The sequence below is a fragment of the Tiliqua scincoides genome, chromosome 5 (genome assembly GCF_035046505.1).
Source record: "Tiliqua scincoides isolate rTilSci1 chromosome 5, rTilSci1.hap2, whole genome shotgun sequence".
NCBI lineage: Eukaryota > Metazoa > Chordata > Lepidosauria > Squamata > Scincidae > Tiliqua > Tiliqua scincoides.
The window spans coordinates 96,851,674-96,872,731 of NC_089825.1; the positions used below are offsets into that span (position 1 = coordinate 96,851,674).

At 48.3% G+C, this 21,058-nt stretch overlaps 1 pseudogene; it reads left to right on the top strand.

Moving 5' to 3' along the window:
- Positions 1 to 11,359: 11,359 nt before the first annotated feature.
- On the top strand, positions 11,360 to 11,479 carry LOC136654655 (5S ribosomal RNA; annotated as a pseudogene).
- The last annotated feature ends 9,579 nt before the right edge of the window (positions 11,480 to 21,058 follow it).

Here is a 21,058-nt window from a genome sequence, read left to right on the forward strand (position 1 = left end):
GGATAGCCGGCCGAGCCGCGCCTTCCTGTCTGTCCAGGCCAGGGGTTCGCCTGCCTGCCTCCTGGAGCCGGTCAGGCATCATAGGAGCGGTTCAGACTTACCCCTCACCCTGCTGCCTTGGATAGACACTGAGCCAAGTCCCTACCTACCCAGCCCCGCACGTACCCTGCCACAGGGGAGGACAGCCTAGCGCTTGTCCTTCCCACTCCCCACAAGGATAAAATCCTTCAAGCCCTGCTGCAGGTCTGACAAAAACAAATCGTTGCCGACCGGGGACAGATGCACCCCATCGCTGTGGAACAGGGCAGGATCCTTAAACCCAATCGCTGGGTGCCCAATAACTGCCCTGCCCTCCTCAACTACTACCCTCCCCAGGTAATCGTTAACTCTTTTCCGCGTAACGTCTATCCTACGAACACTATGAGCGCCGCGCAACCTCGCCGCGGCAGAAGGTTGGACCAGAGGATAACCATCCCCGGGAACCAGCTACGTAGAAGTGAGAACTCCCTACGGGCCTGCAGCCTCAAGGACATCGATGTCCTCTGGCCCAGGTCATTCTCGCCTAGATGCACCACGATTACCTGAGGAGGGGGATGCCATTCCAGATAGTGCAGCAGCATAGGCATGAACTGGCCCCAGCGCATGCCCCGTCTGGCAACCCAGGTGACACTGGCAAGACCCCCCAGTCCCAACTGGGAGCCAAAGCTGCTGGACAAAGCTCTTTTCCGGGCCCAAAAGATAATCGAATGTCTGCAGATCAGGACCCTCACTGGAGTCGACCGACGGAGACCTGAAACAGAAAAGGCAACATGAACGATGTGTCAACACCCACAAAATGCCCTTGGGCAACACAACCGGGGACCCCCTCCGGACAGTCCCCACTACACGAAGGCTGGCCACGCCAGTCAACACGTCCCCCCAACCACTGGGGGAACCTGCCACTCAACTGCCCCGGCCCCTCCTGCCCCACGGGCCTAACGCACATAATACCGAAAGGCACCAGAACACCACCGGCCAATCCTTTTAATGGCCCCTGACGAGAACCCAAGCCTAGCCACAGTAGACGCGGCACCAATCCGAAAGGAGTGCAGGCCGAAAAGACCAGGTGCAACTCCGAGCCTCTGCAAGGCAGCGTGAAACACTGCCCGGAACTGATACACAGTTAAGGGAAGGGCATTCTCATGACGAAAGAGAGGGCCCGCCCCCTGCGGGGCCCCCCGCCGGTAGGCGACCACAGCCCGCACCGGGCAGATCTCGCCAATGGCCGCCTTCTGCAGATGGACCCATTGGCCTCTACCTCGTTGATCTGTCTTGGAATGCCTTAAAAACAAAGAAACACGATAAGGCCCCACCTGACAATCACCCCAACGGAGGGCCCTATCCCCGGGATTAAACTTAGAAACGGACAAAACCTCACTGGGGCGAAAAGCTCCAAAAAACAAAACTAGGCAACAAGCCTTGAACAAAACCGTCTCATATGGAGACGTACAAAGTAACCCAAACTCGGCACAAAGGGCCTGCAACATGGCAGGAGTAACTGGTTTACGGGCATCAAAGGGTCTGGGACAGCTCCGCTTCAAACCCTCCAGCATCCTCCTAACCCGAAAATCTGCAGTGTTGTCAACCCAACCCAAAGCCCTGGCCTGAAACGACGGGGCGGCCAGATAGACAGCAATTGAGTGAGCTGACAGGTCCCTATCCCTGAGAGCGATAATGAACCTCATCAGGTGTGCAACAGGCAGAGGCCACGCGTCCTCAAGATGCTGCTGCCTGAGGAAAACCAAAAACTCTTGAATCTTCCTTGCATAACTAACCCTGGTGGCATCTGCCAGAGAAGCCCAGATCATGTCCTGGGCGGTGCTGAGCCAAGGCTCCACAGCCATAGGGGCATGGGCTCTGGGTCCGGCCGTGCCTCTGGAGCCAGCTGCCGGAAACGCTCCTCCTGGAAACGAGAGAGAGCGTCGGCAATGCTGTTGCACACTCCAGGCACATGCCTTGCGGAAAAAAGAACATTAAGCTAAAGGCACTGGAGAACAAAAGCTCTCACCAAGCGCATAACCCTAGGGGACTTAGAAGTCTGCGAATTAATGATCCTGACCACAGCCTGGTTATCACACCAGAAGCAGACAGTAGAATAAGCAAACTCCTCTGCCCACACATGCACTGCCACTAAAATGGGAAAAAACTCTAGGAACGTTAAGTCCCGAGTGATGTCCTCCTGCACCCATCCACCAGGCCATCTGGCGGCACACCACCACCCCTTAAAATAAATTCCAAACCCATGGCCCCCCGCTGCGTCAGATTGCACCTGCAGCTCGGCTTCCACTAGAAACTGGGCCCTCCAAAACGACACCCCATTGAACTGGTCAAGGAACGTGAGCCATACAGCCATGTCCTCCCGGAGAGCTGCCGTGACCCTGACGCGGTGGGATGGCCTGCGCAGCCCCGCCATCACCGCGCACATATGCCTCAAAAAGGCCCGACCTGGAGCCACCACCCGACAAGCGAAGTTGAGGTGCCCCACTAGCACCTGCAACTCCCTTAGGGTCAGCTTCTTGGCCTTATGGGCCTCCCGAAGCAAGCCAGACAGCTTGGCCACCTTAGCCTCCGGGAGCCTACTACATTGATTGATAGTATCCAACTCTATCCCGAGGTAAGTCAACCTGGCTACAGGGCCCTCGGTCTTGTCATGTGCCAGGGGAACCCCCAACTGCTCGCACAGTGCCACAAACGACGCCAGCAGCATTTTGCATGTCCCAGAACCAGCAGGTCCCATAAATAAAAAATCATCAAGGTAATGAGCGGTGGTCACATGACCAGTCCGATACTGCACCGCCCACTCCAAAACGGTGCTGAAACATTCGAAATGGGCACAAGATATCGCGCAACCCATCGGCAGCGCCCGATCAATGTAGTAGGCACCCTCGAAGCAAAAGCCCAAGTGGCAAAAATCATCGGGATGGACTGGCAGCAGGCGGAATGCTGACTCGATGTCCGCCTTTGCCATCAATGCCCCTACGCCACAGGACCTCAATCTCCCCACGGCCTGGTCCAGGGATGTGTACCTAACCGAGCATAGCTCGCTGGGGATACTGTCATTGACTGAAGAACCCTCCGGGAATGACAGGTGATGAATCAACCAAAATTCCCCAAGAGCCTTCTTAGGAACCACCCCGAGAGGAGAAACCCGTAAATTGGGAATAGGCGGGGCCGCGAACGGCCCCACCACTCTGCCCAGTGCCAACTCCTTACCAATCTTTTTCCTAACCACATGCTCCAACCCCTTAACAGAACGCAAATTCTCGGACAGCATAGGCGCGGCGGGCCGTGCTGCGGGAATCCGGAACCCCTTTGAGAACCCCTCCACCAAACGACCAGCAGCGACTCTGTCCGGATAAACTCGCAACCAAGAACACAACTGTGGTAACTTAATCGGCGTTGGCCCCCTTTCCATCGGGAGGATTGAATGGGGGTGCGCCGCCCTGGCGGCCGCGCCCAGCCAGCTGCCCGGGGGCCTGTCTTGGTCCGCCCAATTTGGGGCACGTGGACACGGGGTGCTTTGCACCACAGAGTCCGCAAGCATGCAAGAAGGTGCAGTTATTTCTACCGCACTTCCCTGAGGCATTGTATACGTCCACGGGTTCTGAACTCACTGAGCGGGTCCTGAACTCACTGAGCTCACTGAGCTCACTGAACTCACTGAGCACCGCTAGGTGCCTTGCTGGGATCTGGCTTGTTCCTCGCGATGAGGTGCCCGCTATTGGAACGGTCACCCCATGTGGGCCGGGACGGAAGGACTAACTGCGTCCACAATTCCCACTGCGGAACGCGCCAGTCCAGCGCAGGATCGTGCACTGCGCGTAGTCTGAAATGGTGGTCATACGCCACCCAAGCCGTCCCCATATAGTCCCTAAACGCCCTGTGCACTATGTCCAAATATTTGAACAGTGCCTGGGCGCGATTGGGGTACATCTAAAGCACAACCGAGGCATAAATGACGAAGCCATTTAGCCAGTTGGCCCAGTTCCTATCAATCTTACACCTCCTAACTGACTCCTGGTCCCTAATCGGCTCCCCCACCTTTGGGACAGGCTCAGGCTCTATCTGCAGAAGGCTAAACATTTCCACGTATTCACCTCTCCAGATTTTCTCTTTCACAGACAGAGCCAGATGCCCACCAAGAGGAAGAGCGACATCCCCGTATGAGACCCAGGAGTGCTCACCTGGCTCCATACCGCCCCCCACCTGCATCCCAGGGGTGGCCAATGGGCCCATCAGCTGGCCCGGAGGGGGAGAGCCCGGCACACCCTGACCGCCCAGCGCCCAGGCAGGAAGTGGGGGAGCGCCGGCCCCAACAGCAGCTGCCGGAGCCGGAGTCCCCCCACCAAACATGCCCCGCTGCAAGGCACCCCATGGGTAATAAGAATTGGCGTTCCCCCACTGAGTCCATGGAAACCACTGAGGAGCGAGGGCCACCAAAGGAACAGCAAAGCCCTCCCTCTCATCCCAGACAGACCCCACATTGGAGCCCAAGTCCTGTCCTGTCTCACCTGGAGCACCGCCTGCCGGCTGCCCACCTCTTGGAACAGCCTGGGAGGTGCCTGTACTCTCAACCTCCGAAGCGTGGGGCACTGGAGCAGGAGGCTCCAACTCGCTAACCTCTCCTGGTCCCCGCACATGCTTCCTGGAAGACAAAATCTCACTCAGCCTCGCACCACGCCCCTTTCTGGTTGATCTGCGCAACAGGGTACCGACACCCGATACCCCGCCGGCATCACCCATCCCCGCCTTCCTCAGGGCCTTCTCCTTCTCCCTAGCATCAAAACGAGCAAGCATAGCCCTGAGCTCATCAAACTCGTCCTCCCCATTGGACGAAGAAGCCGGAGGGGAAGGAGGAGTGCAGGTCGCCTGGGGGCTTTTCCCCCCCGCTTTTGACTCTTTTTCCCCATGGTGAAAGACCAGGAAAACACAACCCCCCATGTGCTAGAATTCACAGTAGGATACAGGTGCTATCAAGCACAACAGGGGAGGAGGTACACTCCTAGCTCCCCAAGTGCCCAGTAGCGCGCAGAAACCGCCTGCCCGCCACGCGGGGCGAAGAACCAGCGTTCCCTCGAAGCAGCTCCTCCTCTGTCCAGGCGCCCGCTGTGCTGCTGCTGCCCCTGCAGGTCCGCTGCTCACTGCTCGCCGCTGCCCCGCCGCTGCAGGCACAGCCAAACTGATCGGCTGCTCGCCAAAAGGGGCGCGGAAGACGCTCCCTCGTCGCCCCCTCTGCTGCTCCTCGCTCTCCTTGCCGCCCGCGCTGCATGCGGGGAAAGAAAGGAGAGGCAGCGCGCCACTCAGAGCTCCCTGGCGCCGACGCAACCACCCTCGTTGCCGGCCAGGAACGCTCTGAGCCTGGCTGGGGCGCGCACTCTGTGCCACGGCTCTGGTCCCGCCTCCTCAACCGCCTCAACCACTTGCGGCTCAAGCCTCAGCCTTGGTGCACAAGGTGGGGCGGGGGCAATCTCCTGCTAGCGCCTGATTGGCGCTAACAGCCTTTCCTGCCATTTGTTTCCCTCTAGCTCAGTTATGGCTCATTTGATCCAGGGCTGAGTGGTAAATCCCAGTTCCCTTTCTTTTACGGCATGGTCTCAAGCGAAGCCTCCCAATATCAAGGAATCGTCCACTTACTCCAGCATTTCACATGGAAGTGGATTGGCCTGATTGCCCCAGATGATGACAATGGAGAAAGGTTTGTGCAGACTCTTACGGCATTGCTCACTGAGCATGACCTTTGTGTTGCTTTCACTGAAAGGACAATGACAACGATATCAGACATTCAAGAAAACATATGGAAGCAAATTGAAACACTAAACAGTACTTTCTATAAGAGTGAGGCCAGTGTTGTGGTTGTATATGGAGATTCCCGCGTCCTCATGGCTTTAACTATATGGATGGATATCAGTCACAAAGCTGGACAAATGGCTCTTATAGGGAAAGTCTGGATCATGACTGTCCAGTGGGATTTCACTGCAGTGGATTCTCAAGGCCTCTGGTTTCTGCGACCCTTCCATGGTGCTTTGTCTTTCACAAGCCACACCAAGGATGTGCCAGGGTTCCGAGATTTTCTTCGGACTTTGAATCCTGGGCGTACCACTATTAATGGTTTCATGTGGGAGTTTTATAGGAAAGTCTTTCAGTGCAGAACTTATTATTCTGACTTGGATAATGAGAGAAAGTGCGGAGGAGAAAAGCTGTTGGAGTTGCTCCCAAGTGCTGTGTTTGAATTGAGCATGTCTGGCTAGAGCTATAGTACCTACAATGCCATTCAAGTGGTGGCACGTGCTTTAGCTAAAATGTACTCATCTAGTGCCAGATACAGAAAGGTGAGAAAAAGAGAACGCCTGGATTTGCAAGAGGTGCAGCCATGGAAAGTAAGCTATGGTTGAATTATTTGCATGAACCGGTCAGATTAGGTGCTATACATGTCCTCCAACATAGTGATTCTCAGTGATTTTTTCTATAACCCATAGTGTCAAATATACTGTATATTATGTTATATTTATTGTGTACAGCAGGGGCGGATAAACATTTTGGCAGGAGGACCACATTGTCTCTCTGACATTCATTCTGCATGAATGAATTTTACTGAGTTTATTTATAATACACATGAGAAGTGTAATACAGGCATGTAGAACGACATGAGAACTATGAACTGTTTGACACATGCACCTCTTGCACAGTGAAAACATCCAGACCAAGCCAGGAACACATGGAGACATAAGTTGTTCAGAGGCAATGGGGTTTTTTATTTTTTTAAATAACACCCAGGGAAAAGCAGAAAACACATGGATACTATAAAAAGCCTTGCTCTAACTTGACCCGCAGCTTGCATCTGGAGGTCCGACCAGCAGTAGCGGGCCAGCGTGGGCTCCCACAGTCTCCGACAGGGCTCATTGGAGACTGTGGACACCCTGCGGGTCAGATTTGGGGAGCCCAAGGGCCACAAATGGCCCCTGGGTCGGGGTTTGCCCACCCCTGCTCTAGATAAACTCTAGAAATAGTCTAGCCACTGCACCAGAGCAGCCCTACTTATTCCTGTAGGTAATAAAGAGTTTAGGCTAGCTGGTAGCGAGATAATACATTCATTGGCACATAATATTGCAAGAGCTCTAATAGATGTATGGAGAGAAAAAATACGAGCATCTGGTTACTTTGACATATTTTCTCGTATTCCAGCTTCACCATGTTTTGAGAACTATCAGGTTTAACAACAGTGCTGGGGATGAGGTCTATTTTAATGAGAACCAAGAGTCTGCCGCCGGGTATGACCTTGTGAACACACATGGTCCTCTGGAGGGTGAGCAGAGGCAGCTGCAGTGGCATGGCAGGTGCAGTGGCGCAGCCCCCGCAAACCCCACAGGTACAGGGCTTTTGCCCCCCTGACCTCCTCCAGGACCCCCACTACATTGAAATAAATGAATAAATAAATTGGGGAAGCTCAACCCATTCATAAAAATAAAGGGCTTATCTGAGGAAAAGGTAAAAATAATGGGGTTATACAGTGCAGATAATCTGCACCACAGCAGCTCTAGCCAGCTGCACAAAAAAAAAATAACCAGTTATACTAACCCTTCATAATTCTATTTTTGTTCAGACTGTGCCCATTTCTGTCTGCTCTGACAGCTGCCACGCTGGATACAGCAGGAGAGTTCGAGAGGGGGATCCCATCTGCTGCTACGATTGCGCTCCATGTCCAGAAGGGACGATTTCTAACCAGACAGGTGGGCAATATGGGTATTACTTAATCCAATGGTTCTCAAACGTTTTTAGCCCCTGGACCCACTTTGTAGAATGATCTCTTAGGACCCACCAGAAGTGATGTCATCAAGCAGGAAATGTTTTTAGCACCCTCTTATGACAAAATCAAATCAAATTAGTTAAGAAAATTAAAAATTTACAATAAACATTTATTTAAAATGAAGAACCCTCCTAACCCTCCCAATCAGTTGCTGATCTGTTTAAAAGCATTCCCCAAACTTCTCAGACTGCAATCCTATCCACTCAGACTGCAATCCTATCCACAATGAGTAAATCCCATTGACTGTCATTGTTAAAAGCATATACATAGCAGCCTGTTAAAAATACAGATCTGTAACATTTCCCCAAATGTAGTCACAAACCGTGGTAGCAGCAAATCTAACATATTAAAAATAAAACACACATTGAAATGCCTGAAATGAAATTGACTTATGACACACCTAGTGGGTCCCAACCCATAGTTTGAGAAACACTGGCTTAATCTCTTTAGCCAGAAATTCCCAAACTTACCAATTCTGTGGCACCCTTTGCCCTGTCGCAGTGACATCATCATGCAAAATTTCATGAGAACAGCATGAGATCTTATGAGCTCTCACACTATTTTCATGCAAACACAAGACCTCTTGCACAATCTAGGCCTAGTGAGTTGGGGAGAAGCGACCTCATGGCACCCCTTGGCACAGGGGCGCACAGATTAGAAACCACTGCCTTTAGTGATTGGCCAGATTTAAGACAGTTATGCTAATAAATTACATCTCTTAAAAAGTGTAAAACCACAGAATAGTAAATTTACAATGCAATATTTGTAACATAAATAACCTAAATCATCAAATTGCATTCAGAATTTATCTTTTTTATCTTCTATGATTTTACCCAGTCCAATGTGTTTGACTCTTTTAACTGTCAAAATCATTCAGATACACCTTTTGTTGGGAAAAGAGAACAAATCTGACTTCCGATCAACTCCTTGAAGAAGCACGTTTGGGAGTCTGGGCTTAAAAAACAGTGGTTCCATGCAGAATCCAGTTGCCCCCAGGGTACATTCCCCAGTAAAGGCAACTCTTGGGCAAACAGTTACAATTCAGCACTGCTAGCACAAACAAATCCTGAAAATGATCATGAGCAATATTGGAAAGGAAAAATCCTCAGCATTCAAACATGAATCAATAATTGTCTCTTTTTCTTCCTATTTTGCCTGCAAAATTACTGTTACAACACTGCAATTTCATTAAGGTTATAAATACCTTTGGCACTGCTGTATAATTCATAATTGTGGAATTTCTATTTCCATTTTGTTTTCTAGATGGGGATCATTGTAACAAATGTCCCGATGATCAGTATAGCAACCAAGGACGGGATCAATGCTTTCCCAAAGTTATCCATTTCCTCTCCTATAAAGAACCATTAGGAATTGTTTCAGCTTCCAGTTCCCTTTCTTTCTCTCTCATCACAGCATTGATATTGACCATCTTTGTTAAGCATCAAGACACTCCAGTCGTCAAGGCAAACAACAGAGATGTCACTTACGTTCTCCTCCTCTCCCTCTTGCTCTGCTTCCTCTGCTCCTTGCTCTTCATTGGACGGCCCAGCAAAGTCACCTGCCTTCTCCGGCAAACCACCTTTGGTCTCATCTTCTCTGTGGCTGTTTCTTCTGTGCTGGCCAAAATCAGCACAGAAGTTGTGCTGTGGTTGTGGCTGGGTGGCCTTGAAAGCCACAGTTGTGCTGTGCCAGCGCCTCAAGCCCCGTCGTGGGGCAGCCTCTCTCCAACTTGAGCCTCTCTCCGCTCCCAGAAAAGCGACCTGCCCGGTCGCTTCCAGGAACGTAACTGAGCCAGGTCTAGCGCCTGCCCGCTAGATCAGGCTCAGTCGTCCCACCCCCAATGCCAGCCAGCCAATCAGCTGGCAGCAAAGCCCTGCTGCCAGCTGATAGGGGGGATCAGCCTGGCAATCATTGCTAGCGTGCCCATACAGGCACGCTAGCTGCCTTAATGGGTAAAAAGCATTTAAAACATTAATTTTAACATTAAACAGTAAAACATAAAAACAAAGCAAGACCTAGCACATATCATTTAGGCATTGGGGGAACAAATAAGTCCAGGGAGGTAGTCAAGTCACAGCAGTATTTCAGAAGTGCAGAGGGCCAATATCTTACTCAGCAACCAAATTCCAGATGAAACAGGTACGTTTAGAGCCCTCAGTGAAAAGCTATGAGGGAGAGAGTAGTTCTCAATTCCCTTGGAAGGGAATTTCATAATTGCAGTGCCACTACAGAGAAGGATTGACCCTGAGCTGCCACCCCTGTCACTTTGGACAGAGGTAGCACTTGTAGCGGAGCCCCCTCAGGTGACCTGCCTGGAATGTATGGAAGGAGGCAGTCATTCAGATAGCCTGGACCCAAATCATGGAGGGCCCTAAAAATTAGAACCAGCACCCTGAGCTCCACCTGGACTGTGGGGATGGGCATTCACTCGTACCCACGGTTTCAGTTATCCACGAGGCATTTATCCCCACAGGTAAAGGGGCATGCCTGCATATGCTTTTAACAATTATAGTCAATGGGGCTTATGCCCAGGTAACTATGGATAGGACTGCAGCCTTTGGGATGTCTGGGGAATTTTAAACAGATCAGCAACTGCTTGGGTAGGTTAGGTGAGTTATTTTAAATAATTTTTTAAACTTATTGCAAACTTTTAATTTTCTGAATTCATTAGATTTCAGCACATGGGGGTGTTGAATTTCCTGCTTGATGATGTCACTTCCTGCCATGACATCACTTTCAGGTTAATGACATCACATCCAGTGAGTCCCGACAGATTATCATTCTAAAAAGTGGGTCCCAGTGCTAAAGAGTTTAGTTTACTGCACTAAGAGATAGAAAGTGCTCTAAAAACATTGCTACACAACACTTTTCTGCAGGTGTTGTACAAAACAGAGAATCTCAGAAAGACAGAGTGGGAGAGATAATTATCTGTTCTGTAATTAATAATTATGTGTTTGAATTTTCTCCATGTATCCTCCCACCTCCAAGGATTTTCAAAGGTGTCTGGCACAATAAAAAAAATCCATCATTTGTGGGACTCGATGATATTTCATAAGCCATGACATCACTTATATATGTATACATTGCAGGGTTTTCATATACCTAGCCTAGAATCATCAAGTGTATCTACACTGTTATGTCTAACATATATTTTATGCCTTATCAACTATTGCAGTGGCTGGTTATAAACATAAATGTATATGTAAACCTTTTAGATTACAGTGACCAAAATTTGCATTTAATTGCAGTGACTTAAAATGCTCTACCTGCTCTTTTTTCTATTCCTGCCTCAATTTATCCGTGCATCCTCAAAGGGTCTCTGCATAGCGACAGCTCATAGATCTGCATATAATTATTTGAAGCCAGGGAACTATCTAATTGGTGCTGTTTCATCTGTCTGTATGATTGCATATGCTGAAGAGTCCTTCAAGAACCAACCCCGTAATGCGATTAAACATACATACTCGTAAGTTTTTATGTTATTTGAATGAAATGCAGCTTTTCAGATTGTGAGAAGGGTAGAGCAACTGTTACCCTGCACATGCCCAAACTCATCTGATCTTGGAAGCTAAGCAGGGTCAGGCCTGGTTAGTACTTGGATGGGAGACTGCCTGGGAATACTGGGTGCTGTAGGCTTATACCATAGTCTTTCGAGACTGAAGGTTGCCAACCAGAAGGGTAGAGACAGCACAAGTGGCAAAATTTCAGGGTCTAGGAGAGTGTCTTAAGTTTACCCCACACCATTCCCAAAACATGCCCTTGCAGTTTTTACAGCAGAGGATTGGAAACACTTAAATAAAATGCACAGTCATGGGTGGCTTTTAGAGCTGACTGCACACACAAGTTTGCAGATCTCTACATAGAAAAATTTTTGTGAATAGGATCATTTTTTTCCCCTGCAGTGCTATTGGGAAATGTGTAGAATGGAACATGGTGTACTTGAGGAAGAGAGTGTGATATAACACCTTTCTCTTCCGGATGGTGATGGTGACTTCAGCTTGATTGATGTTTATCATGTTTCATCAAGTTTTAAACCGGCTACTCCAGTGGTTCCCAAACTTTTTAGCATCAAGATGCACTTTTTAAAATTACACTCTATTGGTGCCCACCTAGGTTTACCAAACTTTTTAGAAAAGGAGATCTGGAAAGAAATAATATTTATTTATTTATAATAACCAGAAAAAACCCCTCAAACATTCATCTCCCTATATTGTCACTTGTTTGCAGGAGCTGAGCTCTTTGCAGGTAATTAGCAGCTACAGTATCTGATTTTTGAAAAGCCTCAGGGCTTGAGGCAATTACTTATATGATCTTTCCATCACCCTTTGGGCACCCACCAAAAATCAGGTCGCGATCCACCAGTTGGTCCCGATTCACACTTTGGGAACAACTGGGCTACTCTGCTAGAACTGGGCATTTTGCGTTGCCAAGCAGCAGAGAGTAAGAACATACTCAGGTAAGCACCACCTTAAAAAAGATGCAGCCAAACTGGTGCGGGTGCAGTAGAGAGTGATGAGGATGATCAGAGGGCTGGAAAACAAGTCCTATGAGTAGAGGCGCTTGTTTCCAGTGAGTATGATAGGATTATAGCCTATGGGCCCAATCCAATCCAACTTTCCAGTGCTGATGCAGCCAAAGCAAGTGGAGCATGCACTGCATCCTGTGGTTGGGAGACAGTCATGGAGGCCTTCTCAAGGTGAGGGAATATTTCTTTCTTTGGGGTTGCATCAGTGCTGGAAAGTTGGATAGGACTGGGCCCTAATTCTTACTGAACCCAATGGGCTTACTTCTGAGTAAAATACTCAACACCTTTTTCAAAGATCTCTCCCTATGAGGAAAGGTTGAGAACTTAGTATGTTTGGCCTGGAGAAGAGAAGCCTGAGGGGGGATGTGATAGTGCTCTTCAAATACCTGAAGAGCTGTCATATGGAAGAAGGAACAAATTTGTTCTCAGCTGCCTCTGATAGTTGAAAAAAATCCAGTGGGTACAAACTGCAAGAGAGGAGAATCAGGCTGGATGTCAGGAAAAAAAAGTTATTGATGGTCAGAGCAGTTCAGCAGGGGAAGAGATTGCCGAGGGAGGTGGTGGGTGCTCTTCTGAAGATCTCCAAGCAAATGCTCGGCAGGTACCTGCTGGGCATACTCTAGGAGGATCTCCTGCTACAGGCAGAGGGTTGGACTAGAAGACCTTGTGGATCCCTTCCAACCATATGATTCTGTGACAAAAAGGCAATTTAAGATATTTCACTTCCACATAGGTTAGAGACAAGAAATTACCAGCATACCTTGGCATTGTTATTTGCCGTTGAGGAAATCAACCGAGATCCCAATCTCCTACCTAATGTCACCCTGGGCTTCCACATCTATGACACTGCCTTTCAAGCAAGATTACACTATGATAACCTTCTGTCCCTTTTGTCTGGAAAAGAAGACAGCTTCCCCAATTTCAAATGTGGTAAACAACCCAAGATTTCAGCAGTCATTGGAGGACTCAGTTCTGAAACGGCTATCCAACAATCCACCATGCTCAATCTCTACAAGCTTGCACAGGTAGGAATGAGAGGCACGCAGCACCAATTTATCAGGCAACATGCTTGTTCTATTTGATGCATCACACTTGAACACACACAAAAATCACACACAAAAGGGTGTCAGGAATGCAACACTCTTTTGGCAGATCTTCCACGTTCTCAGTGGCATCACTAGAATTTACGTTACCTGATGTGGGAGGCCAGCAAGTCACCCCCATGATGGACCTTTTTCCATGCAGTGGGCAAGGTGGGGCACATGGTGATGTACTATTGCCACACCCCCACTGGGTTTTTAACTATACCTTTTGATAGAACAGAGATATTCCAATGTGGATTTTTTCTTTTTCATTGCATTCTGCTGTAAATCACACATTGAATGGTATCTAACATGTTGGTATTATTCCTACAAATAGCGATTTTAGTGATTTTGGTCACTACTGTTGTCATCCCCCTGAGGGTGTCACTTGACTTATTGGTTCCATTCTGTGTATTGGTCCCATATTAAATCCTGGCACTCCAGTGCAGTTGCATGGTCAGGCAAATCTAGACCAGTGGTTCCCAAACTGATTTTTGATGGGTTGCGAAGAGCCTCCAATAGAAATAAAAATATATGATACAGATATAGAAATACAAATGCAGGCATGATCAGATAACTATTGCCTCAAGCTCTGAGACTATTCAAAATTCCGATAGCTGCTAATTGTCCTGCAAATAGCTCAGCTCCTGCAGTTTGCAAGGAGCTGAGGTTCGGCAGTTTGCAAGGTTGTGTAACTATAGGGAGTCAAATGGCTTAGTTGATGCCCCCTAATAAAGAATTCCAAAAAACTCAGAAGATGATGATGATGATGATGATGATGATGATGATTTCTTGGGAGAAATGTGGGAAAGGAAGAACAAAATTCATTAAAGTCATTATGAGAAATAGATCAAGTTTTTGAAAATAAATAAACAAATAAAATATTACTTGTAAGTAAATTATAAAAGTATTGTTTAATTTTAATTTTTTTTTTAGTCTCATAAACCTAAGTGGTTCCTGATAAAAGTGTCATTTTAAAAAGTGGGTCCTGATGCTAACAAGTTTGGGAACTACTGATCTAGACTATAATAATGAACCAGGTATATATACACGGTTCATTGTTATAGTCTAGATCAGTACATATATACTAATATATATATATGGATGTGTGAGTACTTATACTTCTACAATTTCTTATCTTTCTGTCAATCAATTTGGACTCTATATTTTATATTCATTCCTGACTGAAATGGTTTACCGCGGTAAAATTAATATCAGAAGCACACACAGAAAATGTAAGTGAGAACCGTTAAACCATCAACAGTTAGACACTTAAGCCAAATACAGGTTGGGTCTCACTATTCACGAGGGTTCCGTTCCAAGAACTCACATGGATGGCAAAAAACGCACTATAGCCAATCAATTTAAAAAACTAACTTTCTTTGCTCTGGTGATTTAAAAACAGACTTGATGACCTTTGTAATGCACACAGAGGCCATCAGTCTCTCTCCAGGCTTCACTAGGAGGCAGCAACCCCTCCCTTCACCAGGAGCCCCAGCAAGGGGGAAAGAAAGAATGGAGAAGGTGATAAAGTTGCCATTGAGCCTACTTTCAAGGGGGAAGGGAGGAGTGAAGCCTGCAGAGAATGATTGATGGATTGTCAGCCTGCTGCCCTCTCTGGCATTATTAAACGACTGTTGTACTTTAATTTAAAGGGCCCTTCTCATCAGCTTTGACACAGAAAAATCTGTGGATACTTAGGTTCTACCTGTAATCACTTGTATGACTGTCTCTATGCAACAGTAAAAAGCAGTTTTTTAAACGGTGATTTTAAAGGGGTGCATTTTTCCCCTTCTCCTGGGATCAGCACATTCCTTCTCATTTGCAGGGGCCATTCGTGTTGAGTCAAAACTGTGTATAAAAAATCCATGTATAAGAAGGCTGGACCTGTATAAGTTAAACCATTCATGGTAACAGTCACTGAAACAAAGACCTGTTCTGTTTTGCTCAAGACAAAAGTTTTAAGTTTAAAGCTCAGCAAAGGGGGAGATCTACTCACCTTTCCAGGGGAAGGGTTTCACAGTATTGAATCCACAGCAGGGGAGCTTTGACCAATGTTCTCATCAATGATGATGATGGAATAGATCACAAAAGTTCTACCTCTTCTCCCCCCCCCCCCCATCTTCAGCTCAGCTATGGCTCACTTCAGCAAAGATTGGGAGACAAAACTCAGTTCCCTTTTTTGTACCAAGTGGCCCCAAATGAAGATTCACAGAGCGAAGGGATAGTGAGGATCTTACAATATTTTCAGTGGACATGGATTGGACTCATCATTTCAGACGATGGTAGTGGAGAGGCGTTTGAACACCATTTGAAATCACTGCTCAGTTTGAATGGCATCTGTGTTGACTTCACAAGAAAGACCCCATTATTTTATCACCCATCTGGTAGCATATCCACCATGGGTTTCAAATGTGACATTCCAATAGTTCTTACTAAAACAAAAACCAATGTGATTGTTGTATATGGGGATGCACAGTCCATGAATGGTTTACAAATGATTATGAATGTCTATAAACCATATAAGAGGTCACCCTTGAAGAAAGTTTGGATCACAACAACCCGTTGGGACTTCATTTCAACAATAATTACTGGGGATGCAGATTTCAAATCCTTCCATGGCTCCTTGTCCATAGCAATCCACAAAAATATGGTGCCAGGATTTCAAAAGTTTCTCCAGACTTTTAACCCTTCCCAGCATGGAAAGGGTTTGTTCATGAAAAGTTTCTGGATTGCTTTGTTTGGCTGTTGGAATGAAAAATCTGCCATGCCCGTACCACTCTGTACAGAGGGAAAAAAGTTAGAGACTCTTCCTGAGACTGTGTTTGAAATGGACATGTCTGACAAAAGCTACACTATCTACAATGCAGTCTATGCCTTGGCACATACATTACATGCCATTCATTCATCCAGGCCAAGAACATCGGTAGAGACTTCCAAATGGAAACTTCACACCATGCAATCATGGGAGGTAATGACGGAACTGTGTTTATTGCGTTATTGAGACCTTCGGGAGAGTGTGTGGATGTGTTCAATGTAAACAGCAGTTGACTAAGAAGCTGATGTGCATTGGAAACATGATGAGGAGTTTAAATCTTTAATGTCACTGTAGTCCAATCTGGATTGACCCTCACTCGGAAAATATTTGTTGCAGGGATGGGAGGGATAGTCTCATTCCCTCTTAGCTGTTGGCTAGTGTTGGTCAGATCTGCCGAGGCTTTGCTGAACTTTACCTCTGCTTTAAACAAACCCAAATAAAAACTAGCTTGAGGTTACAAAAACAGTCCAGCCTAAGAGAACAGAACTAGGAGGGGAAGGGCCAATTCCCAACCCATTAAGAGCCCCATTAGGCTAATCCAAGCAGTCCGTTCAGGAGCCTGCAGAGTAGGTCACGCCCATCAGCAGCCATTTGCCTTCCTGAGCTTTTGTAAACTCACCTGGGAAGACCAGCCCCCTTTCAATCAGGAAGGAAGGAGGGGGGAGGAGCCAGCCAGGAGTATAAAGCTAGGCAGGCCATCGCATGAGGCTCTCTGCAGACGCGTGTGGCCTCTGGGACACCAAGTGCCTCTGGGAACTAAGTGCCAGGTAAGGCACAAGAGTTTAGCATCTGGGCGAGTTCAGCAGCAGGGCGAGGAGGCCAGGGCCCCATACACTGCCCTTCCTCTTCCCTAGAGAAAAGGGCTGCTATCCAGTGTACGGTTTTTAAAAGGACCCCTAAATAAAACAACAACAACAAAAAAAAAGCTATGCAGTCAGACAGCCAGCAGCAGGGTGGGGGCTATCCAGTGTTCTGCATCGAGTGCCACATGTATGATTATATGCCTCTGGGGCATAAGTCATGGGTGTGTCCTTGGTGCAAGGAGCTCCAGGGTCTCAGGGAACGCGTCCGCTCCCTTGAAGCCTTGGTGGCCGACCTGGAGAAGCGCAGGCAGCCAGAGGAGGACCGTGGGGAGACTTCTGGGGACGATCAGGCTTCGTCCCAACCTCAGGCGTGCAGCTCCTCGGCTGCCCGGGTGGGAAGTCTCGGGACTGGAGGACGTCATCCTGGAGAGGAGGGAAACAATCCCCTAGGGGGGATCCCTTCTCCAGGGGATGGGCCCGTATCCGAGCGCACTCGGGATACTCCTCGGCGGGAGGGGGGTCGGGGGCTTCTTGTAGTGGGGGATTCGATTATTAGAAACATAGAGAGGGGGGTTTGCGACGGATGTGAGGACCGCATGGTGACTTGCCTGCCTGGTGCGAAGGTTGCGGACATCACTTCTCGTCTAGACAGGCTGGTAGACAGTGCTGGGGGAGAGGTAGCGGCTGTGGTGCATGTCGGCACCAACGATGTGGGCAAGTGTAGCTGGGAGGTCCTGGAGGCCAAATTTAGGCTTTTAGGCAGGAAGCTGAAAGCCAGGACCTCAAAGGTAGCGTTCTCTGAAGTGCTACCTGTTCCACGCGCAGGGCCAGCTAGGCAGGCGGAGATCAGGGGTCTCAATGCGTGGATGAGACGGTGGTGTAGGGAGGAGGGGTTTAGATTCGTTAGGCACTGGGGAACGTTTTGGGACAAGCGGGGCCTGTACAAGAGGGACGGGCTCCATTTGAACCAGAATGGAACCAGACTGCTGGCGCATAACATTAAAAAGGTGGCAGAGCAGCTTTTAAACTGATCCCTGGGGGAAGGCCGACAGGAGCCGAGGGGCATCCGGTTCGGGACTCCTCATCCCTATGGGATGAGGATGGGGAGGTTAGAGAACAACAAGACAAAGGCAGGGTAGGAGAAGAAATTGGGAAAGGTAGGGTGATGGGATGTGATAGACGATTTGGCACGATGAGAGGATGTGGGGACAAAGGAGTGAATAAGCAGCCCATCCTAGGGCATTCCGTGTATAAATGCTTTTATGCGAATGCCCGAAGTCTACGAGCAAAGGTGGGAGAACTGGAATGTCTGGTGACAAGGGAAAATATTGACATAGTGGGCATAACGGAAACCTGGTGGAATGCGGAGAATCAGTGGGATACCGCAATCCCGGGCTATAAACTCTACAGGAGGGACAGGCAGGGGCGTGTTGGAGGTGGGGTGGCCCTTTATGTTAAGGAAGGGATAGAATCCAGCAAAGTAGAGATTGAAGGTGGGTCCGACTCCACCGTAGAATCTCTGTGGGTTAAATTACCAGGCTTGTGCAGCGATGTAATACTGGGGGCGTGCTATCGTCCTCCAGACCAGAAATCTGATGGGGACCTTGAAATGAGGAAACAGATCAGGGAGGTGACAAGGAAGGACAGGGTTGTAATCATGGGGGACTTCAATTATCCTCATATTGACTGGGTCAATTTGTGTTCTGGTCACGATAAGGAAACCGGATTTCTTGACGTGCTGAATGACTGTGGCTTAGATCAGTTAGTCACGGAGCCCACCAGAGGACAGGTGACTCTGGATTTAATTTTGTGCGGTACGCAGGACCTGGTTAGAGATGTAAACGTTACTGAGCCATTGGGGAACAGTGATCATGCTGCGATCCGTTTTGACGTGCACGTTGGGGGAAGAATACCAGGCAAATCTCTAACAAAAACCCTTGACTTCCGACGGGCGAACTTCCCTCAAATGAGGAGGCTGGTTAGAAGGAGGTTGAAAGGGAGGGTAAAAAGAGTCCAGTCTCTCCAGAATGCATGGCGGCTGCTTAAAACAACAGTAATAGAGGCCCAGCAGAGGTGTATACCGCAAAGAAAGAAGGGTTCCACTAAATCCAGGAGGGTGCCCGCATGGCTAACCAGCCAAGTTAGAGAGGCTGTGAAGGGCAAGGAAGCTTCCTTCCGTAAATGGAAGTCTTGCCCTAATGAAGAGAATAAAAAGGAACATAAACTGTGGCAAAAGAAATGTAAGAAGGTGATAGGGGAGGCCAAGCGAGACTATGAGGAACGCATGGCCAGCAACATTAAGGGGAATAATAAAAGCTTCTTCAAATATGTTAGAAGCAGGAAACCCGCCAGAGAAGCGGTTGGCCCTCTGGATGGTGAGGGAGGGAAAGGGGAGATAAAAGGAGACTTAGAGATGGCAGAGAAATTAAATGAGTTCTTTGCATCTGTCTTCACGGCAGAAGACCTCGGGCAGATACCGCTACCCGAACGGCCCCTCCTAACCGAGGAGTTAAGTCAGATAGAGGTTAAAAGAGAAGATGTTTCAGACCTCATTGATAAATTAAAGATCAATAAGTCACCGGGCCCTGATGGCATACACCCAAGGGTTATTAAGGAATTGAAGAATGAAGTTGCAGATCTCTTGACTAAGGTATGCAACTTGTCCCTCAAAACGGCCACAGTGCCAGAAGATTGGAGGATAGCAAATGTCACGCCTATTTTTAAAAAGGGAAAGAGGGGGGACCCGGGAAACTATAGGCCGGTCAGCCTAACATCCATACCGGGTAAGATGGTGGAATGCCTCATCAAAGATAGGATCTCAAAACACATAGACGAACAGGCCTTGCTGAGGGAGAGTCAGCATGGCTTCTGTAAGGGTAAGTCTTGCCTCACGAACCTTATAGAATTCTTTGAAAAGGTCAACAGGCATGTGGATGCGGGAGAACCCGTGGACATTATATATCTGGACTTTCAGAAGGCGTTTGACACGGTCCCTCACCAAAGGCTACTGAAAAAACTCCACAGTCAGGGAATTAGAGGACAGGTCCTCTCGTGGATTGAGAACTGGTTGGAGGCCAGGAAGCAGAGAGTGGGTGTCAATGGGCAATTTTCACAATGGAGAGAGGTGAAAAGCGGTGTGCCTCAAGGATCTGTCCTGGGACCGGTGCTTTTCAACCTCTTCATAAATGACCTGGAGACAGGGTTGAGCAGTGAAGTGGCTAAGTTTGCAGACGACACCAAACTTTTCCGAGTGGTAAAGACCAGAAGTGATTGTGAGAAGCTCCAGAAGGATCTCTCCAGACTGGCAGAATGGGCAGCAAAATGGCAGATGCGCTTCAATGTCAGTAAGTGTAAAGTCATGCACATTGGGGCAAAAAATCAAAACTTTAGATATAGGCTGATGGGTTCTGAGCTGTCTGTGACAGATCAGGAGAGAGATCTTGGGGTGGTGGTGGACAGGTCGATGAAAGTGTCGACCCAATGTGTGGTGGCAGTGAAGAAGGCCAATTCTATGCTTGGGATCATTAGGAAGGGTATTGAGAACAAAACGGCTAGTATTATAATGCCGTTGTACAAATCGATGGTAAGGCCACACCTGGAGTATTGTGTCCAGTTCTGGTCGCCGCATCTCAAAAAAGACATAGTGGAAATGGAAAAGGTGCAAAAGAGAGCGACTAAGATGATTACGGGGCTGGGGCACCTTCCTTATGAGGAAAGGCTACGGCGTTTGGGCCTCTTCAGCCTAGAAAAGAGACGCTTGAGGGGGGACATGATTGAGACATACAAAATTATGCAGGGGATGGACAGAGTGGATAGGGAGATGCTCTTTACACTCTCACATAATACCAGAACCAGGGGACATCCACTCAAATTGAGTGTTGGGCGGGTTAGGACAGACAAAAGAAAAAATTTCTTTACTCAGCGCGTGGTCGGTCTGTGGAACTCCTTGCCACAGGATGTGGTGATGGCATCTAGCCTAGATGCCTT